Source organism: Schistocerca serialis, chromosome 3, assembly GCF_023864345.2.
Source record: "Schistocerca serialis cubense isolate TAMUIC-IGC-003099 chromosome 3, iqSchSeri2.2, whole genome shotgun sequence".
Taxonomy (NCBI): domain Eukaryota; kingdom Metazoa; phylum Arthropoda; class Insecta; order Orthoptera; family Acrididae; genus Schistocerca; species Schistocerca serialis.
The window spans coordinates 545,890,710-545,916,878 of NC_064640.1; the positions used below are offsets into that span (position 1 = coordinate 545,890,710).

At 31.4% G+C, this 26,169-nt stretch overlaps 3 long non-coding RNA genes across 6 annotated transcripts in view; 1 reads left to right on the forward strand and 2 right to left on the reverse strand.

Moving 5' to 3' along the window:
* The window catches only part of LOC126470434 (uncharacterized), a 255,042-nt gene that overhangs the window by 81,321 nt on the left and 147,552 nt on the right, over positions 1-26,169 (reverse strand). The gene's annotated exons all lie outside the window — the stretch shown is intronic.
* LOC126470428 (uncharacterized) overlaps positions 12,865-26,169 on the reverse strand; it is a 112,294-nt gene continuing 98,989 nt past the window's right edge. For all 3 annotated transcript variants that reach the window (XR_007586186.1, XR_007586187.1, XR_007586185.1), the window contains exon 2: positions 12,865-13,424. This is a non-coding gene — a long non-coding RNA (uncharacterized LOC126470428). The remainder of the gene's footprint in view (positions 13,425-26,169) is intronic.
* The window catches only part of LOC126470429 (uncharacterized), a 188,173-nt gene continuing 174,972 nt past the window's right edge, over positions 12,969-26,169 (forward strand). For both annotated transcript variants that reach the window (XR_007586189.1, XR_007586188.1), the window contains exon 1: positions 12,969-13,064. This is a non-coding gene — a long non-coding RNA (uncharacterized LOC126470429). The remainder of the gene's footprint in view (positions 13,065-26,169) is intronic.

Here is a 26,169-nt window from a genome sequence, read left to right on the forward strand (position 1 = left end):
GTACATTAACTTATCATAACGAAAACGTGGTAATGTCCCAGGAACTCAAATAAAATCAAAGGACATAACAGCAAGCTTAATTAAAAATAGAAAAGAATAAAAGTCACCACCTAAAAAATTAAAGCTAACAATATTCTTATAAAAACAATTCTAGTATACTCAGCTAAAAAAATTAAAGTAAAACCACCTGCACCATATTCAATATTAAAACCTCAAATTAACTCAGATTCTCCTTCAGCAAAGTCAAAAGGAGTACGGTTAGTCTCAGCTAAACAAGAAGCAAAACAAGCTAAAGCTAAAGGAAAAGAAATAATAATAAATCAACAATAAAGCTGATAATTTATAAAATCAAACATGTTAAAACTACCAATTAAAATAATTAAAGATAATAAAATTGAAGCAAAACTAATTTCGTATGAAATTGTTTGAGCAACAGAACGAAGAGAACCTAGTAACGAATAATTTGAATTAGAAGACCAACCAGCAATTATAACAGTATAAACACCTAATCTAGTACAACATAAAAAAAACAAAAATCCATAAGAAAAAGAACACATATAAGTTAAGTAAGAGAAAATCACACAAACAGCCAAGGAAATTATTAAATTAAAAACAGAAATAAAAATATAATAATAAATGAATCATCAATTAAATATTTAATTGTCCAAGCAATAGCATCGACAATACTATTATTTTCAATTTTGCTGATTCAAATAATGTATCCAATAGGATGAGAAACAGAATTTATTCAATCAATAATAATTAGATCTAGATTATTATTAAAGATCGGGGCTGCACCCTTTCATTTCTGATTTCCAGAAGTAATAGGAGCTTCAAGATGAAATAACTGTTTAACACTAATAACATGGCAAAAAATTGCCCCAATAATGGTATTATCTTATTGTATTCAACTAAGAACTTCCATTTGAACATTTATCATTCTAAGAATTATTATTGGGGCAATAGGTGGTTTAAATCAAACATCTCTACGACAACTTCTAGCATATTCCTCAATTAGACATTTAGGGTGAATAATCAGATCCCTAACACTTAGAGAAAACATTGGAGAACTATACTTTATTATTTACTCACTATTAAGATTAATTATGGCCTTATTATTTAACCAAATAAATCTATTTTTATAAACCAAATTTATTCGGCCAGAAATATAAAAACTGAAATTAAATTCATAATATTTTTATCTCTTTTATCCCTAGGTGGTTTACCACCGTTCCTTGGATTTCTACCAAAATGAATTGTAATACAATCATTGATAGAAAATAACATAACAACTATTATGATAATTATGGTTGTATTAACTCCAACTACACTTTATTATTGTATACGTATTAGATTCTCAGCGCTAATTATGTCATACACAGAAAATTCATGATCTATAAAAATAAAGTCTCAAAAATCAAGAATTATTCTTCCTATAACAGTAATAATTTCAACAATAGGATTAATCTCAACATCAACCTTAATCTCATTATACTAAGGACTTAAGTTAACCAAACTAGTAACCTTCAAAGTTATAATTAAAAGAATAATCTTTTAGGCCTTAGGAAAATTTACACCTCTAGAATTGCAGTCTAGAATCATAATTGAATATAAGGCCTAAAGCATGGTAAGAGAGAAACATCTCATAAGTAGATTTACAGTCTACCACCATAAATTCAGCCATCTTACCGCAAAAATGATTATTCTCAACAAACCATAAGGATATTGGTACTTTATACTTCTTATTTGGAGCATGAGCAGGAATAGTAGGAACATCAATAAGAATACTTATTCATGCTGAACTTGGTCAACCAGGATCTCTAATTGGAGATGACCAAATTTATAATGTCAGTTACAGCCCACGCATTTGTAATAATTTTTTTATAGTAATACCTATTATAATTGGTGGATTTGGTAATTGACTCGTACCATTAATAATTGGTGCACCAGATATAGCGTTCCCACGAATAAATAATATAAGTTTTTGATTACTACCACCTTCACTAACCCTTCTTCTTACATCTTCTATAGTAGATAACGGTGCTGGTACAGGATGAACAGTTTACCCTCTTCTTGCAGGAGCTATCGCACATGGGGGGGCATCTGTAGACCTAGCTATTTTTTCACTTCACTTAGCAGGTGTATCATCTATTATTGGTGCAGTAAACCTCATTACAACAGCAATTAATATACGATCAGAAAGTACAACTCTAGATCAAACACCTTTATTTGTCTGATCTGTAGCTATTACAGCCCTTCTCCTCCTTTTATCGCTTCCAGTTGTAACGTCCCCTTTGAACAATTATACATGACTGTGCTTAAACTGACACACAATATTTTGTTAGCGCAACGCAATCTGACTTTCAAAATTCCCTACAAAAGAATGGCCCTGACTAACATTAAACTATAACTTTCAGAAATCACTTACCTCACAAAAATCTTCATTACTCGAACAACTGCAATACAGCGAGCGCCACCACTGCCAGCTAAATAAAAGATTCAATCTATGGAAGGCACTAACTACTGATAGGGATAGTTAGCAAATGAAAGATATTAATAGAGAACAAACAATATATTTACCTTGATATCATCATATTAATATAGCAGTTCATGACAAATTTCAAAACTCCGCCATCTCTCTCCCCACATCCACCACTGCTGGCGGCTCACCTCCAACTGTGCAACGCTACACGCTGTTCACATCCAGCTGCCGCTGCCCAACACTACAATGGCGAGTATTACAACAATGCAAAGCAGCCACAGACTGCACACATCACAGCCACTGATATTCATACAGAGGTGGCGTTACCAATAAAAAGACCTAAACAGCCTACTTACACAGTATTAGCAGGGGCTATTACTATACTAATAACAGATCGAAATTTAAATACATCATTCTTTGACCCTGCAGGAGGGGGTGACCCAATTCTATATCAACACCTATTCTGATTCTTTGGATACCCAGAAGTTTACATTTTAATTCTGCCAGGATTTGGAATTATTTCTCACATTGAATGTCAAGAAAGTGGAAAAATTGAATCATTTGGAACATTAGGTATAATTTATGCTATTTTACCAATTGGACTAATAGGATTTATTGTATGAGCACATCACATATTCACAGTAGGAATAGATGTTGACACACGAGCATACTTTACATCAGCAACAACAATTATTGCTGTACCTACAGGAATTAAGGTATTCAGATGATTAGCTACACTATATGGAACTAAATTCAAATTCAATCCACCGCTATTATGAGCTTTAGGATTTATTTTTCTATTCACAATTGGTGGATTAACAGGATTAGTATTAGCAAATTTATCACTTGACATCGTATGACATGATACATATTATGTAGTAGCTCACTTCCAGTATGTGTTATCCATAGGAGCAGTATTCGCAATCATAGGAGGTGTTATTCAATGATACCCATTATTTACAGGATTAACTATAAATAATACATGATTAAAAATCCAATCTACAATTATATTTATTGGAGTAAACTTAACATTCTTCCCTCAACACTTCCTAGGACTAGCAGGAACACCACGACGATATTCAGACTATCCAGATTCATATACATCATGAAATGTAGTATCAAGAATTGGGTCTACAATTTCTATTGTAGGAATCATTATATTCTTTGTAATTATATGAGAAAGAATGGTTACAAACCGGGCAATCATATTTAGAGCTAATATAAGAAGATCAACAGAATGACTACAAAATAATCCACCTTCAGAAAACAGTTACTCAGAACTACAATTAATTTCTAGACTCTAATATGGCAGATTAGTGCAGTAGATTTAAGCTCTACAAATAAAGGTATGACTTTTTATTAGAAAAATTCATTAATGGCAACATGATCAAATTTATCCCATCAAGATGGAGCTTCACCATTAATGGAGCAACTATCATTCTTCCATGATCATACTATGGTCGTATTATTATTAATTACAGTAATTGTAGGTTATGCCCTAAGTTACATATTATTCATTGCCTATACAAACCGATACATACTTCACGGACATTTAATTGAAACAATCTGAACAGCACTACCAGCAATTACACTAAATTTTATTGCACTCCCATCATTACGACTACTATATTTACTTGATGATTCAGTACACGGAATAATCACAATTAAATCAATTGGACGACTACATTAATTTTATTTAATCAAATAAACTTTTTCTCATTTAAACCAAATCTTTTTAAAAAAGCAGAAAAAAGAACAATTGATATAAAGAACTTGAATTGAAAATGATAACAAACATATTTTCAACATTTGATCCATCAACTAATATCTCCAATTTATCATTAAATTGTACTATAACATCCTTAGGATTATTATTAATCCCATCAATATTTTGACTTACACCATCACGAATTAATATTATTTGAAATAAACTATACTTAACCTTACACAATGAATTTAAAACACTACTAGGACGAAAATCATTTAATGGAACAACATTCATCTTCATTTCAATCTTTATTATAATACTATTTAATAATTTCATAGGATTATTCCCCTACAACTTTACTAGAACAAGACATTTAGCATTAACATTTGCAATTGCTCTACCTATATGATTAAGATTTATGTTATTTGGATGAATTAATCATACCAATCACATATTTACACACTTTGTCCCCCAAGAAACACCACCTGCATTAATATCATTTATAGTATTAATTGAAACAATTAGAAATGTCATTCGACCAGGTACACTAGCAGTACGACTAACAGCAAATATAATTGCAGGACACTTACTATTAACATTACTAGGAAATACAGGACCATCTATAGCAATAAACTTAATTTCACTACTAATTATTGTACAAATACTTCTGTTAATTCTAGAATCAACAGTAGCAATAATTCAAGCCTATGTTTTCTCAATTTTAAGAACGTTATATTCTAGACAGGCATATTAAACTTATGTAACAACTCACTCAAACCACCTATTGCACTTAGTAGATTACAGACCTTGACCATTAACAGGAGCAATTGGAGCAATAGTTCTAGTATCACGATTAGCAAAATGATTTCACCTATTTAACATTAACTTATTTATAAACGGATTGGGAATTACCCTAATAACTATAATCCAATGATGACGAGGTGTAGTACGAGAAGGAACATACCAAGGACTACATACGGGATTTGTATCAATTGGATTACGATGAGGAATAATTTTATTCATTGCATCAGAAGTACTATTCTTTGTTTCATTTTTCCGAGCATTTTTAGAAGAAGACTAGCACCCACTATTGAACTAGGGATATTATGACCCCCAATAGGAATTCAATCTTTTAATCCTATACAAAATCCATTACTTAATACAGCTATTGTTTTAGCATCAGGAGTAACAGTAACATGAGCACATCATAGTTTAATAGAATCTAATCATACTCCAGCATTACAAGGATTATTCTTCACAGTACTACTAGGACTATACTTACTATACTTCAAGCATACGAATATTGAGAAGCACCCTTCACCATTGCAAACGCAGTTTATGGATCAACATTCTTTGTTGCAACAGGATTCCTTGGTCTACATGTAATTATTGGAACAATTTTCTTATCAACATGTCTACTTCGACATTCAATAAACGAATTCTCACCAAGACACCACTTTGGATTTGAAGCAGCAGCATGATACTGACACTTTGTAGACGTAGTATGATTATTCTTATACATTTCTATTTATTGATGAGTTAGATAATTGTTTTTCTAGTATAAATAGTACATTTGACTTCCTATCAAAAAGCTTGATATAAATCAAGAAAAACAATCCTAATTTTATCTACAAGAATTTTTATTAGATTTATTATTCCAATAATTGTTATAATCCTTGCAACAACATTATCAAAAAAATTAATTATTGACCAAGAAAAAAGATCACCATTTGAGTGTGGATTTGACCCAAAAAGATTATCACGAATACCATTCTCACTTCGATTCTTCTTAATTGCAGTAATTTTCTTAATTTTTGATGTAGAAATCGCACTAATCCTCCCAATTGTAATTATTTTTAAAACTTCAGACATTATAATCTGAACAGTATCAACAATATTTTTTATTATAGTATTAATAGGTGGAATTTACCATGAATGAGATCAAGGAGCCTTACAATGAACAGAATAAAGGGTTGTAGTCAAACATAAGATTTGGGTTGCATTCAAAACGTATTGATATAATCAATCAACCCTAAATAGAATAAGAAGCGAAGTATTGCAGTCAGTTTCGACCTGGATGGTTGGTAAATAAAAAACCCTTATTCTTATTAACTGAAGCCAAAAAGAGGCGTATTACTGTTAATAATATAATTGAACTATAAAGTTCCAATTAAGGAAATGTAAAGCCAATTTGAAAGCTGCTTACTTTTTAAATTAGCGGTTAAACTCCGTTTACATTTCTAAAATTTATATAGTTTAAATAAAACATTACATTTTCACTGTAAAAATAATATATGTATTTATATAAATACCTAAAAGTAAAAATACTTACTTAACATCTTCAGTGTCACGCTCTAATTATAAGCTATTTAAGTAAACGAAAAATAATACCACCAAAATAAATATTGAAAAAATAAAAGTTAAAAGATAAATCTTAAAATTAGAATCATATCAACCTTGTATATAACTAATTAAATAAATAATAAATAATAAATAAATAATAATTAAATAATAAATAATTCACCAAACCATAATCAAATGATTTAGATGAATAATAACCCAATTTTAAAGGAAAATATCTAATAAACTTAGTCGAAATAAAAGGTATAAACCACATAGAACCAGCAAATCTGACAAAAGAAAGTATACTTAAGGAAAATAAATTTTGAGAAATATCAAAATTAGAATTAAGATAACCCAAATAAGCACCCAAAACAACTACAGTAATAGTTAAAAACTTTAAATAATAAGGCAAGGCAATCACATGAGGAACAGGAAAAATTAACCAAGATGAAAGACTACCACCGAAAACAGCAACAAACAATAAACCAATTATACCAAAAGAAATATAATAACCCCTATCATCAAAAGAAAATCTAGAATAAAAATTATTATCACGAGATATTGAATAATAAAAAAGACAAAGAGAATAAGAAGCAATTAAACCAGTAGAAAAGAAATAAAGAAAAAAAATCAAACAATCAATTCATCTTAAACAAACCATTTCAAGAATTAAATCCTTTGAATAAAAACCTGCTGAAAATGGTATACCACACAAAGACAAACTAGAAACATTAAAACAAACTGAAATTAAAAGCATAAAATTAACAATTGAACCTATAATACGAATATCCTGAGAATTCTTTAAATTATGAATTATTGAACCTGCACACATAAACAATAAAGCCTTTAATAAAGCATGAGCAAATAAATGAAAAAATGCAAGTTTTGGATAACCCATAACCAAAATTCTTATTATTAAACCAAGTTGTCTTAAAGTAGAAAGAGCAATAATTTTCTTCAAATCAAATTCAAAATTTGCTCCCAAACCAGCCATAATCATAGTTATACAACCAATTAAAAGTAAGAATCAACCACAATTATAGGTCTTTATTATTGGTCTGAAACGAATTAATAAATAAACCCCAGCAGTAACAAGAGTAGAAGAATGAACCAAAGCAGAAACCGGAGTAGGGGCAGCCTTAGCAGCAGGAAGGCAAGAAGAAAAGGGAATTTGAGCTCTTTTAGTTATAGCTGCTAAAACAATTAATATAGTAATAAGCTTTATTTCAAAAGAATTAGAAATAAAATCATAATAATAAATATAATTTCAACCACCAAAATTCAGTATTCAAGCAATAGAAATTAAAATAGCAACATCACCAATACGATTAGAAAGTGCAGTTAACATACCCACACTATAAGATTTCACATTTTGATAATAAATAACTAAACAATAAGAAACTAAACCTAAACCATCCCATCCCAATAAAATTCTAATCAAATTAGGACTGATAATTAAAAAACCTATAGAAAGAATAAATATTAAAACAATAATAATAAAACGATTTATATTTTTTTCTCCTGACATATAATCCTCTCTATAATAAATAACCAACGAAGAAATATACATAACAGAAGACATAAAAATAAGAGACATTGAATCCAAACTTAAAGTCATAACAACCATAGAACCATTTAAATTAAAAAGTTCTCATTCAACAAAAACTCTATAATCAATTATTAAATAATAAATACCCAAAATAAAAATTATAGTTCTAGAAAAAAAAAAGAAAATTCTCAAAGAACAAATAGAAAACAAATTCACGGCCTAAGATGATAAATTCATATAATTGATTCCACAAAACAACATTTTTAATTAAAATACTTAAGCAACCTAAACAAAAAAAATACTCTCCCTTTAAACAAAGAATATTTAAAGGCAATCAATATAAAAGTAAAAGATGATATTCACGAAAATATCCAAGAGAACAAGTATAAACACCAGAATAATAATTACCATGCTGAGAATAAGAATACATATATAAAGTATAAACAGCTCTAAAAAAAGACAAAAAATTAAAGCAAAAAATCTAAAAGAAGATCAAGATATAATTCTATTTAATAATATAAGTTCACCTACCAAATTTAAAGAAGGAGGAGCAGCTATATTAGAAGATCTCAAAAGGAATCATCATAAAGCCATTCTTGGTATCAAATTAATTATACCCTTGTTAATTAATAATCTTCGTCTACCTAAACCCTCATAAATAATATTAGATAAACAAAATAAACCAGAAGAACACAAACCATGGCCAATCATTAAAGAAAGAGAACCCATACACCCTCATCAATTCATAGTTATCAATCCTCCAATAACCATTCTTATATGAGCAACAGAAGAATATGCAACCAAAGACTTTAAATCAACCTGACGAAAACAAATAAATCTATCAATAACCCCAACAGATAAACCTAAAGACAATCAAAAATAATTAAACTTTAAACCCAAATAAGAAATAACCTTCATAACACGAAAAATACCATAACCACCTAACTTTAATAAAACACCAGCAAGAATCATTCTACCTGAAATAGGGGTCTCAACATGGGCCTTAGGAAGCCACAAATGAACCAAAAATATCGACATCTTAACTAAAAAAGCAAAATTATAAACACATAAAATATAAAATAATAAGAACCAAAATCAACCAATAAAGGAAAATATAAAGTATTAGAAAAATCATAAACCTTAAATAACACTAATAATAAAGGCAATCTACCAACCAGAGTATAAAAAATTAAATAAACACCAGCCTGCAACCGTTCAGGTTGATAGCCTCAACGCAAAATCAAAAGTAAAGTAGGAACCAATCTAGCCTCAAAAAAATTATAAAAAGAAAGAAAACTCAATCTAGCAAACGAACAATAAAGCATAATCATTAAAATTAAGACTATATAGACAAAAAATTAGAATGATAAGAACTTAAATAAACTGAACGTCTAGCAGTAATTATTAAGGAACAAATTCAAAAACTAAGCAGAATCAATCTAAAAGAAAAATAATCAATACCAAAATAATATCTAATCATATTCAAATCATAAAAACAAAACTAGACAGAAACATTAAAGAATGAACCAATCATCAACAATTATTGACCAAACAAAGAGGGATCAAAAAAATAGTTATAAATAAATACTTTAACATTAAGATAATCCAAAAGAATTAAAAAACCATTCCCATGAGAACGAATTATTGAAACTATAATAGAAAGACCTAAAGCACCTTCACAAACAGAAAAAACCAAAAAAATAACAGGAAAAAAATAATCATAATGAAACTCAATAAGAAAAACAATAACCAATATAAATAAAGAAAGAACAATATACTCTAATCTCAAAAGAACCATTAATAAATGCTTATGTTTAGAAGAAAAAACGTAAACACCAGCAAAATAAATCAATAAAGAAGTAAAGACAGAGAATATAAACATTAGTTTTAATAGTTTAAAAAAACGCCAGTCTTGTAAACCGGAAATAAGTCCAGCCCCCACTTTTAAAACTTCAGAGGTGGAAAAGCTTTCCATCATCGGTCCCCAAAACCGATATTTTTAATAAACTAACCCCTGAAATGATCAAAATAATAATTATATCGCTATCAAACGTAATAAATATTAATTTTATTAAATTAAGACACCCAATATCAATAATGCTTTTCATGATCCTACAAACTTTTCTAGTTGGACTAATAACAGGAACAATAATGGAAAGATATTGATTATCATATATTTTATTTTTAACGTTTCACGGTGGTATATTAGTTCTATTTATTTATATTACGAGAATTGCATCAAACGAAATATTTCAACATAATCAATTACGATAATTATTACCTTAACAATATGAATATTTATCATATCAACATTAATTATTTTAGATATAACAATATTTATAGACTTTTTCAAAAATACTGAAACTATAAATATTGATAATTCAATCAATTACCAAGAAATAACAATATCTTTAGAAAAAGTATATAATAGACCAACATTCATTATCACAATCATAATAATTATTTATTTATTTTTAGCACTATTAGCAGTTGTTAAAATCACCAACATTTACCAGGGTCTATTTGTAAAATAAGATAATTTACTAATGAATAAACCCTTACGATTGAGACATCCTTTAATTAAAATCATTAATAACTCTTTAGTTGATTTACCTGCACCAACAAATATTTCATTTCGATGGAATTTTGGGTCCCTACTAGGGTTATGTTTGGTAATTCGAATTGTAATTGGACTATTTTTAGCTATACATTATACATCAAATATTGAAATAGCATTTAGTAGTGTAGTTCATATCTGCCGAGACGTAAATAATGGCTGAATTATTCGAACCTTACATGCAAATGGAGCTTCTATATTTTTTATTTCTATTTATTTACATGTCAGACATGGAATTTTCAATGGATCTTACTTATACATACAAACCTGAATTATTGGTACAGTAATCCTATTCTTAGTTATAGCAACTGCATTTATGGGATACGTTTTACCTTGAGGTCAAATACCATTCTGAGGTGCGACGGTAATTACTAATTTACTATCAGCAATTCCGTATTTAGGAAGAGATTTAGTTCAAGGAGTATGAGGAGGGTTTGCTGTTGATAATGCAACATTAAATCGATTCTGTACATTCCATTTTGTACTACCGTTTATTATTGCTGCAATGGCAGCAATTCATTTATTCTTCCTCCACCAAACAGGGTCTAATAACCCCTTAGGCCTAAATGGAGATATTGAAAAAATCCCATTTCACCCATACTTTACTTTCAAGGACTCTATTACATTTGTATTAATAACATCATTATTAATTATACTGTGCTTGATTAATCCTTACCTCTTGGGAGAGCCAGATAATTTTGTACCTGCTAACCCGTTAGTAACCCCTGTCCATATTCAACCAGAATGATATTTCTTATTTGCATACACAATTCTACGATCAATCCCTAATAAACTAGGAGGTGTTATTGCATTATTCTTATCAATTAGAATCTTAATAATTTTATAATGAAACACCATTCTGAGGTATTCAATTCTATCCTATCAATCAGATTTTATTCTGAATTATAGTAGTTGTTGTATGCTTATTAACATGAATTGGAAAACGACCTGTTGAAGAACCTTACATCATAACAGGACAAATCTTAACAATTATCTACTTTACATACTTCTTAATTAATGTACATGTTGCAAACGCATGAGGTAAACTAATTAAGGAATAATAAGTTAATTAACTTAGGAAAAGCATATGTTTTGAAAACATAAAACTAGAAGTTTAACTCTTCTATTTACTTTTCTTAAAAAATTTCACTAAATAAATGAAATAAATAAAATCATTAAACCAACAAAGAAAATAAAAAACATTTAAAGATAATGGCAAAAAACTTTTTCAAGCTAAGTACATTAACTTATCATAACAAAAAACCTGGTAATGTCCCACGAACTCAAATAAAACCAAAGGACATAACAGCAAGCTTAATAAAAAATATAAAAGAATAAAAGTCACCACCTAAAGAAATTGAAGCTAATAATATTCTTATAAAAACAATTATAGTATACTCAGCTAAAAAAATTAAAGTAAAACCACCTGCACCATATTCAATATTAAAACCTGAAACTAACTCAGATTCACCTTCGGCAAAGTCAAAAGGAGTACGGTTAGTCTCAGCTAAACAAGAAGCAAAACAAGCTAAAGCTAAAGGAAAAGAAATAATAATAAATCAACAATAAAGCTGATAATTTATAAAAGCAATCATGTTAAAACTACCAATTAAAATAATTAAAGATAATGAAATTAAAGCCAAACTACCTTCGTATGAAATTGTTTGAGCAACAGAACGAAGAGAACCTAGTAAAGAATAATTTGAATTAGAAGACCAACCAGCAATTATAACAGTATAAGCACTTAATCTAGTACAAGATAAAAAAAAACAAAAATTCATAAGAAAAAGAACACATATAGGTTAAGTAAGGGAAAATCACTCAAACAGCAAAGGAAATTATTAAATTAAAAACAGGAGAAAAGTAATAAACTAAATAATTAGATATAATAGGAATTGGCTGCTCCTTACAAATTAACTTGATAGCTTCACTAAAGGGTTGAGGAATTCCAACAAAACCTACCTTATTTGGAACCTTTCGAATTTGAATGTAACCTAAAACCTTACGCTCTAATAAAGTTAAAAAAGCAACACTAATTAAAACACAAATAACCAATAAAAGGAAATTCAAAATAAACATAAATAAATCATAAAGTATCAATACTATTTGTAGAAAAAATCTACATAAATGAATTGTAAATTCAACACATTAATCTGTCAAAATAGTAATTTAATTAGTATTAATCTATAAAATAAAAAATTTTTCAACCAAATGGTCCTTTCGTACTAATATGAATTAATAATCTTAGGATAGAAACCGACCTGGCTCACGCCGGTCTGAACTCAGATCATGTAAGAATTTAAAGGTCGAACAGACCTAATTACTGGGCTACTGCACCCAAAATTTTTCTTAATCCAACATCGAGGTCGCAATCTGCTTTGTCGATATGAGCTCTCAAAAACAATTACGCTCTTATCCCTAAGGTAACTTAATCTTATGATCAAAAATTATATATCAAAACAACAAACATAAATAAATGATATAATAATGAAGAGTTTATTTATTCTTCATGTCACCCCAATCATGTCATCATCATTAAATATAGAAAGACAAACAAAAAACTATATAAAAATAAAATGTTAAGCTCTATAGGGTCTTCTCGTCCTAAAGAAAAATTTAAGCCTTTTGACTCAAAAGTTAAATTCAAAAATTTATTAAGAGACAGTTGATTTCTCATCAAGCCAATCATTCCAGCCACTAATTAAGAGACTAATGATTATGCTACCTTTGCACAGCCAAAATACTGCGGCTCTTTAAAAATCTGCTCAGTGAGCAGGCCAGACCTCAAAGTATTTTCAAGAGGACATGTTTTTGATAAACAGGTGGAAATCAATTTTGCCTAGTTCCTTATAATAAATTCACAAGGTAAAAATTATATACAAATAAATATACTAATTCTATCATTATTACAAATATTTTAAAATTAAATTGATAATTTTAATAAAAAACCAAAAATACTTATAAAATCATAAATAAAAATAATGAACTAAAACGAAATCTTAGAGATAGCTGGTTCAAAGCTTACTATTATAATTTATAAAACAAATTATAGGTTATTAACTTCAAAGCTTATCCCTTAAAGAATAAATAAGTTAATATGTATACCTAAAAAATTAAATAAAAACAATTAACTTCAAAAAATTAAATTTTTTCTTAAGAAACTAGATATCTTGGAAAACGATTAACATCTCATTTCTATAAATAATTTAATAATAATTATGTTACATTAACTATAAATTATTTATAAATCAACCCAAATCGACACAAGTAAAGTAAATACTAAAATTTTGATAAACCCTGATACAAAAGGTACAATAAATAAAATCTACTTTTCAAAATTTAAAATAATATTTCATAAAACGATTACATTACCAATAAACTATAATCTAAATAATCAATTCTACAAAATATACTAAGACAAAATTCGACAAAATTATTTTTATTAAATAATTAAATAAACGAAAAATAAATATAATAAAATAAATAATCAAGATATCCTCATTTGCACAGAAAAATTGTCAGTGTAAATGAAACACTTTACTAATAAGTTATATCTTGATGCTGTTCCTAGATACACTTTCCAGTACATCTACTATGTTACGACTTATCTCATCTAAATTGAAGCTAAATTAAAATAATAAAATAGAATAATCAATAATGAGAGCGACGGGCGATGTGTACACACCTCAGAGCCAATATCAGTTAAATTAAATTACTATCAAATCCACCTTCATTAATAGTATTTCACCATCAAATCGTTATAAACAAAAATCTATTGTAACCCACCTCCTCCTAACTATAAGCTGCACCTTGATCTGAAATATTTTATGATTATAAATCTTGAGAATTATAACTCTAAAAATATTCTCTGATAACGGAGATATACAAACAAATAAATTAAGTAGAGTAAATCGTGTATTATCAACACGGGGTAGGTTCCTCTGAAAGGAATGAGATACCGTCAAATTCTTTGGGTTTAAAAACCTTAACTAATTGTACCCTGGTAAATATAATTAACATTTAAAATAATATGGTATCTAATCCTATTTTATTATTCAAATATCTAAGATTCATAAAAAGAGCTATAAATAAAGTTTAACATTTCACCTTACAAGTTTATATTTTAACCCTAAAAATATAAACAACTGTTTTAACCAATAATATTCACTTGTATCAATCGTATAACTGTGGCTGCTGGTACGAATTATGCCGATACTAAATCAATTGCTAAATACAAAATCACTTGATAATTAAATCAAATTACTGCAAAATAGAACATTTAGTTTAACAAAACTTACATATAATGCAAAGAAAAAGTGAATAAATAAGCAAGAATAAAATTTTTGGAAAGAAAAAAAGAAATTAAAAAATTTATAAAATTAAGAAATAATTTAAGATTCAAATATTTAGAGAAAAAAAAGAAGAAAAAACACAAAAAATGACAAAAAAAAGAAACGGACAATCGAATGACCACAACAACTTCTCTATTATATATAAATAAAGATTAATATGGAACATGTATACCAATAAATGTATTATATTCTTTCTTATTTAATCATGCTTTTCAAAAATAATAAAGAAAGATTAAATAATATAATAAATATATTTTATATAATTATGTAAATCAATGTAATATGGTATTAATATAAAATTAACTTTATATTAAGATAACTTAAATATTAATTAGTTAAATAATCTATTTATAGAAAATATATTAAATTATATTATTATAATTAATATAATTATTAATATTAATATAAAATTTTATATTTAATAATATTGATTATATTTATTATATCCATTTATAATAATATTTAATATTAAATTACATATTGTTATTTAATTTTAATATAATAACCTATTTTAAGCTAAAAACATAAGTAGCTATAATCCTAGGTAAATAAATGTATTAAAATAAACATTTAATAATTATAAAATAACATTTTAGGTATTTAAATTTAATTAAATGTAATATATTAATATAAATAATTTACTATATATAATATGTATTCAATTTTTCCTAACCAAGATAAATTAATTAGATATAACCAAAATAATACATAAACAAATTTTTTTAAAAAAATTTTAATTTATATATTAAATATAAATGAAGTGCCTGACTAAAGGGTTACCTTGATAGGGTAAATCAAGTAAATAAAATTACCTTCATTAAAAATTACATAAGACAGAATTAGACTACATCCTTTAGTATCAAAAACTAACGTGCATCATACACCTTAATGTAAAAAGATAAGCTAAACAAGCTAATTGGTTCATACCCCATTTATAGAGATATCATTCCTCTCCTTTTTAATGACCAACAACTCTACAAAACTTCTCTTCCTATCAACATTAATGATAGGAACAATCCTGTCCATTTCATCAAACTCCTGATTTGGGGTTTGAATAGGACTTGAGATCAACTTACTTCATTTATTCCGCTCCTAACAAGAAATAAAAATATAATAATAAGTGAATCATCAATTAAATATTTTATTGTCCAAGCAATAGCATCGACAATACTATTATTTTCAATTTTGCTGATTCAAATAAAGTATCCAATAGGATGAGAAACAGAATTTATTCCATCATTAATAATTAGATCTAGATTATTATTAAAGTTCGGGGCTGCACCCTTTCATTTCTGATTTCCAGAAGTAATAGGAGCTTCAAGATGAAATAATTGTTTAACACTAATAACATGGCAAAAAATTGCCCCAATAATGGTATTATCTTATTGTATTCAACTAAGAACTTTCATTTGAACAATTATCATTCTAAGAATTATTATTGGGGCAATAGGTGGTTTAAATCAAACATCTCTACGACAACTTCTAGCATATTCCTCAATTAGACATTTAGGGTGAATAATCAGATCCCTAACAGTTAGAGAAAACATTTGAGAACTGTACTTTATTATTTAGTCACTATTAAGATTAATTATGGTCTTATTATTTAAGCAAATAAGTCTATTTTTTATAAACCAAATTTATTCAGCCAGAAATATAAAAACTGAAATTAAATTCATAATGCTTTTATCTCTTTTATCCCTAGGTGGTTTACCACCATTCCATGGATTTCTACCAAAATGAACTGTAATACAATCATTGATAGAAAATAACATAACAACTATTATGACAATTATGGTTGTATTAACTACAATTACACTTTATTATTATATATGTATTAGATTCTCAGCCCTAATTATGTCATACACAGAAAACTCATGATCTATAAAAATAAAGTCTCAAAAATCAAGAATTATTCTTCCTATAACAGTAATAATTTCAACAATAGGATTAATCTCAACATCAACCTGAATCTCATTATACTAAGGACTTAAGTTAACCAAACTAATAACCTTCAAAGTTATAATTAAAAGATTAATCGTTTAGGCCATAGTAAAATTTTACACCTCTAGAATTGCAGTCTAGAATCATAATTGAATATAAGTCCTAAAGCATGGTAAGAGAGAAACATCTCTTAAGTAGATTTCCAGACTACCACCTTAAATTCAGCCATCTTACTGCAAAAATGATTATTCTCAACAAACCATAAGGATATTGGTACTTTAAACTTCTTATTTGGAGCATGAGCAGGAATAGTAGGAACATCAATAAGAATACTTATTCGTGCTGAACTTGGTCAACCAGGATCTCTAATTGGAGATGAACAAATTTATAATGTCATTATTACAGCCCACATATTTGTTATAACTTTTTTTATAGTAATACCTATTATAATTGGTGGATTTGGTAATTGACTCGTACCATTAATAATTGGTGCACCAGATATAGCGTTCCCACGAATAAATAATATAAGTTTTTGATTACTACCACCTTCACTAACCCTTCTTCTTACATCTTCTATAGTAGATAACAGTGCTGGTACAGGATGAACAGTTTACCCTCCTCTTGCAGGAGCTATCACACATGGGGGGCATCTGTAGACCTAGCTATTTTTTCACTTCACTTAGCAAGAGTATCATCTATTCTTGATGCAGTAAACTTCATTACAACAGCAATTAACATACGATCAGAAAGTGTAACTCTAGATCAAACAACTTTATTTGTCTGATCTGTAGCTATTACAGCCCTTCTCCTCCTTTTATCGCTTCCAGTATTAGCAGGGGCTATTACTATACCATTAACAGATCGAAATTTAAATACACCATTCTTTGACCTTGCAGGAGGGGGTGACCCAATTCTATATCAACACCTTTTGTGATTCTTTGGACACCCAGAAGTTTACATTTTAATTCTGCCAGGATTTGGAATTATTTCTCACATTGTATGTCAAGAAAGAGGAGAAATTGAATTATTTGGAACATTAGGCATATTTTATGCTATATTATCAATTGGACTAATAGGATTTATTGTATGAGCACATCACATATTCACAGTAGGAATAGATGTTGACACACGAGCATACTTTACATCAGCAACAATAATTATTGCTGTACCTACAGGAATTAAGGTATTCAGATGATTAGCTACACTATATGGAACTAAATTCAAATTCAATCCACCGCTATTATGAGCTTTTGGATTTATTTTTCTATTCACAATTGGTGGATTAACAGGATTAGTACATCTACATCTATACTGCGCGAGCCACCTTACGGTGTGTGGCGGAGGGTACTTATTGTACCACTATCTGATCCCCCTTCCCTGTTCCATTCACGAATTGTGCGTGGGAAGAACGACTGCTTGTAAGTCTCCATATTTGCTCTAATTTCTCGAATCTTTTCGTTGTGATCATTACGCGAGATATATGTGGGCGGTAGTAATATGTTGCCCATCTCTTCCCGGAATGTGCTCTCTCGTAATTTCGATAATAAACCTCTCCGTATTGCGTAACGCCTTTCTTGAAGTGTCCGCCACTGGAGCTTGTTCAGCATCTCCGTAACGCTCTCGTGCTGACTAAATGTCCCCATGACGAATCGCGCTGCTTTTCGCTGGATCATGTCTATCTCTTCTATTAATCCAACCTGGTAAGGGTCCCATACTGATGAGCAATACTCAAGAATCGGACGAACAAGCGTTTTGTAAGCTACTTCTTTCGTCGATGAGTCACATTTTCTTAGAATTCTTCCTATGAATCTCAACCTGGCGCCTGCTTTTCCCACTATTTGTTTTATGTGATCATTCCACTTCAGATCGCTCCGGATAGTAACTCCTAAGTATTTTACGGTCGTTACCGCTTCCAATGATTTACCACCTATGGCATAATCGTACTGGAATGGATTTCTGCCCCTATGTATGCGCATTATATTACATTTATCTACGTTTAGGGAAAGCTGCCAGCTGTCGCACCATGCATTAATTCTCTGCAGGTCCTCCTGGAGTACGTACAAGTCTTCTGATGTTGCTACTTTCTTGTAGACAACCGTGTCATCTGCAAATAGCCTCACGGAGCTACCGATGTTGTCAACTAAGTCATTTATGTATATTGTAAACAATAACGGTCCTATCACGCTTCCCTGCGGTACTCCCGAAATTACCTCTACATCTGCAGATTTTGAACCGTTAAGAATGACATGTTGTGTTCTTTCTTCTAGGAAATCCTGAATCCAATCACAAACCTGGTCCGATATTCCGTGAGCTCGTATTTTTTTCACTAAACGTAAGTGCGGAACCGTATCAAATGCCTTCCAGAAGTCCAGGAATACGGCATCAATCTGCTCGCCAGTGTCTACGGCACTGTGAAATTCTTGGGCAAATAGGGCGAGCTGAGTTTCACATGATCTCTGTTTGCGGAATCCATGTTGGTTATGATGAAGGAGATTTGTATTATCTAAGAACGTCATAATACGAGAACACAAAACATGTTCCATTATTCTACAACAGATTGACGTAAGCGAAATAGGCCTATAATTATTCGCATCTGATTTATGACCCTTCTTGAAAATGGGAACGACCTGCGCTTTCTTCCAGTCGCTAGGTACTTTACGTTCTTCCAGCGATCTACGATAAATTGCTGATAGAAAGGGGGCAAGTTCTTTAGCATAATCACTGTAGAATCTTAAGGGTATCTCGTCTGGTCCGGATGCTTTTCCGCTACTAAGTGATAGCAGTTGTTTTTCAATTCCGATATCGTTTATTTCAATATTTTCCATTTTGGCGTCCGTGCGACGGCTGAAATCAGGGACCGTGTTACGATTTTCCGCAGTGAAACAGTTTCGGAACACTGAATTCAGTATTTCAGCCTTTCTTCGGTCGTCCTCTGTTTCGGTGCCATCGTGGTCAACGAGTGACTGAATAGGGGATTTAGATCCGCTTACCGATTTTACATATGACCAAAACTTTTTAGGGTTCTTGTTTAGATTGTTTGCCAATGTTTTATGTTCGAATTCGTTGAATGCTTCTCTCATTGCTCTCTTTACGCTCTTTTTCGCTTCGTTCAGCTTTTCCTTATCAGCTATGATTCGACTACTCTTAAACCTATGATGAAGCTTTCTTTGTTTCCGTAGTACCTTTCGTACATGATTGTTATACCACGGTGGATCTTTCCCCTCGCTTTGGACCTTAGTCGGTACGAACTTATCTAAGGCGTACTGGACGATGTTTCTGAATTTTTTCCATTTTTGTTCCACATCCTCTTCCTCAGAAATGAACGTTTGATGGTGGTCACTCAGATATTCTGCGATTTGTGCCCTATCACTCTTGTTAAGCAAATATATTTTCCTTCCTTTCTTGGAATTTCTTATTACACTTGTAGTCATTGATGCAACCACTGACTTATGATCACTGATACCCTCTTCTACATTCACGGAGTCGAAAAGTTCCGGTCTATTTGTTGCTATGAGGTCTAAAACGTTAGCTTCACGAGTTGGTTCTCTAACTATCTGCTCGAAGTAATTCTCGGACAAGGCAGTCAGGATAATGTCACAAGAGTCTCTGTCCCTGGCTCCAGTTCTGATTGTGTGACTATCCCACTCTATACCTGGTAGATTGAAGTCTCCCCCTATTACAATAGTATGATCACGAAACTTCTTCACGACGTTCTGCAGGTTCTCTCTGAGGCGCTCAACTACTACGGTTGCTGATGCAGGTGGTCTATAGAAGCATCCGACTATCCTATCTGACCCACCTTTGATACTTAACTTAACCCAGATTATTTCACATTCGCATTCGCTAATAACTTCACTGGATATTATTGAATTCTTTACTGCTATAAATACTCCTCCACCATTGGCGTTTATCCTATCCTTGCGGTATATATTCCATTCTGTGTCTAGGATTTCGTTACTGTTCACTTCCGGTTTTAACCAACTTTCCGTTCCTAATACTATATGCGCACTATTTCCTTCAATAAGAGATACTAATTCAGGAACCTTGCCCTGGATACTCCTGCAGTTTACCAATATTACGTTGACTTTTCCTGTTTTTGGTCTCTGAGGACAGACGTTCTTTATCAACGATGATAATGTCCTCTCTGGTAAGCCGTCAGGTATTTTATCGTTTCGCCCAAGGGGGGGTCCCTCTAACCTAAAAAATCCCCGTGTGCACGCCACACGTACTCTGCTACCCTAGTAGCTGCTTCCGGTGTGTAGTGCACGCCTGACCTGTCTAGGGGGGCCCTACAGTTCTCCACCCAATAACGGAGGTCGATGAATTTGCAACCATTATAGTCGCAGAGTCGTCTGAGCCTCTGGTTTAGACCCTCCACACGGCTCCAAACCAGAGGACCGCGATCGACTCTGGGCACTATGCTGCAGATATTAAGCTCAGCTTGCACTCCGCGTGCGATGCTGGTTGTCTTCACCAAATCAGCCAGCCGCCGGAAGGAACCAAGGATGGCCTCAGAACCCAAGCGGCAGGCGTCATTCGTTCCGACATGTGCTACTATCTGCAGCCGGTCACACCCAGTGCGTTCAATAGCTGCCGGAAGGGCCTCCTCCACATTACGGACGAGACCCCCCGGCAAGCACACCGAGTGCACACTGGCATTCTTCCCCGACCTACCCGCTATTTTCCTAAGGGGCTCCATAACCCGCCTAACGTTGGAGCTCCCTATAACTAATAGGCCCGCCCTCTGTGACTGTCGGGACCTTGCCGGAGAATCGGCCACTGGCCCAACAGGCGAGGCATCCTGTGGTGGCTCGGAAACGATGTCATCACCACTAAGAAGCACCCCGTACCTGTTGGAAAGGGGTAAGGCAGCTGCCACGCGGCCAGATCCCACCTTCGCCTTTCGGCCAGGCACGCGCGAGCCCACCACTATCCGCCATTCACCCTGGAGTGATGGCTGACCGGTAAGATGCTCAATGCCGGAAGACGCAGCGACATCAGGGGTTCCATGCGATTCCAAGGCCACCGAAGTAGGCATAGGTCTCACCACAGTTGCCCCAACGCCACTACGAGCCGACGCCTGCGCCTCGAGCTCGATGAGCCTAACAGACAAAGCCTCCACCTGCCCCCGAAGAGTGGCCAATTCTCCTTGCGTCCGCTCACAACAACCACAGTCCCTACACATGACTATGTTTACCCTACAAGCGAACGGTGTACTCGCCTTATTAGCAGCAGGAAATCGAAGTGCTCTCTCACTGACGGTCTAACCGACACTGAGCTGTTCTAACCAAACAAACAAAAGCCTGTACGATACAAGGGTCGATAGCAATGGCGATACTGTACACTACACTGTTATTAAAATAAACGGTTGTGTCTAGTAGGCACTCAAACACGCAAGAAATTACAAAAATAAAATAGTAACTACCCAGATAACTGAAAATAAGTTGTACCTGTTTGAAGCTCGCAAAAATGTGTAACAAGCGAACGGTGTACTGGCCTTATTAGCAGCAGGAAATCGAAGTGCTCTCTCACTGACGGTCTAACCGACACTGAGCTGTTCTAACCAAACAAACAAAAGCCTGTACGATACGAGGGTCGATAGCAACGGCGATACTGTACACTACACTGTTATTAAAATAAACGGTTGTGTCTAGTAGGCACTCAAACACGCAAGAAATTACAAAAATAAAATAGTAACTACCCTTGATAACTGAAAATAAGTTGTACCTGTTAGCAAATTCATCACTTGACATCGTATTACATGGTACATATTATGTAGTAGCTCACTTCCATTATGTGTTATCCATAGGAGCAGTATTCGCAATCATAGGAGGTGTTATTCAGTGATACCCATTATTTACAGGATTAACTATAAATAATACATGATTAAAAATCCAATTTACAATTATATTTATTGGAGTAAACTTAACATTCTTCCCTCAACACTTCCTAGGACTAGCAGGAATACCACGACGATATTCAGACTATCCAGATGCATATTCATCATGAAATGTAGTATCAAGAATTGGGTCTACAATTTCTATAGTAGGAATCATTATATTCATTGTAATTATATGAGAAAGAATGGTTACACACCAGGCAATCATATTTAGAGCTAATATCAGATCAACAGAATGACTACAAAATAATCCACCTGCAGAACACAGTTACTCAGAACTACCATTAATTTCTAGATTCTAATATGGCAGATTAGTGCAGTAGATTTAAGCTCTAAAAATAAAGGTTTGACCTTTTATTAGAAAAATTCATTAATGGCAACATGATCAAATTTATCCCTTCAAGATGGAGCTTCACCATTAATGGAGCAACTATCATTCTTCCATGATCATACTATGGTCGTATTATTATTAATTACAGTAATTGTAGGTTATGCCCTAAGTTACATATTATTCATTGCCTATACAAAACGAAACATACTTCACGGACATTTAATTGAAACAATCTGAACAGCACTACCAGCAATTACACTAATTTTTATTGCACTCCCATCATTATGACTACTATATTTACTTGATGATTCAGTAGACGCAATAATCACAATTAAAACAATTGGACGACAATGATACTGAAGATATGAATATTCTGACTTTATAGATGTGGAATTCGACACTTATATAACAACAGAACAAGACCTAGAAAACGACGGATTTCGACTTCTAGATGTAGATAACCGAACAATTCTACCAATAAATACGGAAGTAACAAGAGCATCAGACATTCTACACTCATGAGCAGTACCTGCATTAAGGGTAAAAATTGACGCAACGCCGTGCCGACTAAACCAAGGAACATTTACAATAAACCGACCTGGACTGTTCTTTGGACAATGCTCAGAAATTTGTGGAGCAAACCACAGATTCATACCAATTGTAATTGAAAGAACTTCAGTAAACTTATTTATCAAGTGATTATCTAAGATAATCCAAGGAGTTAGTTAAAATATATAACATTGGAGTGTCAATCTAATATAACTAAATAATTAGTACACCTTGAAATACATCAGATGACTGAAAGTAAGTAATGGTCTCTTAAACCAAAAAATAGTAAATTGACGACTACTTCTGATGGGGAAATTTAATCCAAATCCCTCAAATATCCCCTCTCATATGATTCTCCCTATTTATTATATTTTCGACTACATTAATTTTATTTAAAGAAATAAACTTTTTCTCATGTAAACCAAATTTTATTAAAAGAGCAGAAAAAAGAACAATTGATATAAAGAACTTGAATTCAAAATGATAACAAACTTATTTTCAACATTTGATCCATCAACTAATATCTTCAATTTATCATTAAATTGAACTAGAACATTCTTAGGATTATTATTAATCCCATCAATATTTTCACTTACACCATCACGAATTAATATTATTTGAAATAAACTAAACTTAGCCTAACACAATGAATTTAAAACACTAATAGGACCAAAATCATTTAATGGAACAACATTCATCTTCATTTCAATCTTTATTATAATACTATTTAATAATTTCATAGGATTATTAGCCTTCATCTTTCCTAGAACAAGACATTTATCATTAACATTTGCAATCGCTCTACCTATATGATTAAGATTTACGTAATTTGGATGAATTAATCATACCAATCACATATTTACACACCTTGTCCCCAAGGAACACCACCAGCATTAATGTCATTTATGGTATTAATTGAAATAATTAGAAATGTCATTCGACCAGGTATGCTAGCAGTACGACTAGCAGCAAATATAATTGCAGGACACTTACTATTAACATTACTAGGAAATACAGGACCATCTATAGCAATAAACTTAATTTCACTATTAATTATTGGACAAATACTTCTGTTAATTCTAAAATCAGCCGAAGCAATAATTCAAGCCTATGTTTTCTCAATTTTAAGAACTTTATATTCTAGAGAAGTATACTAAACTTATGTTAACAACTCACTCAAACCACACATTCCACTTAGTAGATTACAGACCCTGACCATTAACAGGAGCAATTGGAGCAATCGTTCTAGTATCAGGATTAGCAAAATGATTTCACCTATTTAACATTAACTTATTTATAATCGGATTTGGAATTACCCTAATAACTATAATCCAATGATGACGAGATGTAGTACGAGAAGGAACATACCAAGGACTACATACGGGATTTGTATCAATTGGATTATGATGAGGAATAATTTTATTTATTGCATCAGAAGTACTATTCTTTGTTTCATTTTTCTGAGCATTTTTTAGAAGAATACTAGCACCCACTATTGAAGTAGGGATATTATGACCCCCAATAGGAATTCAACCTTTTAATCCTATACAAATTCCATTACTTAATACAGCTATTCTTTTAGCATCAGGAGTAACAGTAACATGAGCACATCATAGTTTAATAGAATCTAATCATACTGAAGCATTACAAGGACTATTCTTCACAGTACTACTAGGACTATACTTCACTATACTTCAAGCATACGAATATTGAGAAGCACCCTTCACCATTGCAGACGCAGTTTATGGATCAACATTCTTTGTTGCAACAGGATTCCATGGTCTACATGTAATTATTGGAACAATTTTCTTATCAACATGTCTACTTCGACATTCAATAAACCAATTCTCACCAAGACACCACTTTGGATTTGAAGCAGCAGCATGATACTGACACTTTGTAGACGTAGTATGATTATTCTTATACATTTCTATTTATTGATGAGGTAGATAATTGTTTTTCTAGTATAAATATTACATTTGACTTCCAATCAAAAAGCTTGATATAAATCAAGAAAAACAATCCTAATTTTATCTACAAGAATATTTATTAGATTTTTTATTCCAATAAAAATTATAATCCTTGCAACAACATTATCAAAAAAATTAATTAATGACCGAGAAAAAAGATCACCATTTGAGTGTGGCATTGACCCAAAAAGATCAGCACGAATACCATTCTCACTTCGATTCTTCTTAATTGCAGTAATTTTCTTAATTTTTGATGTAGAAATCGCACTAATCCTCCCAATTGTAATTATTTTTAAAACCTCAGACATTATAATCTGAACAGTATCAACAATATTTTTATTATACTATTATTAGGTGGACTATACCATGAATGAAATCAAGGAGCCTTACAATGAGCAGAATAAAGGGTTGTAGTTAAACATAACATT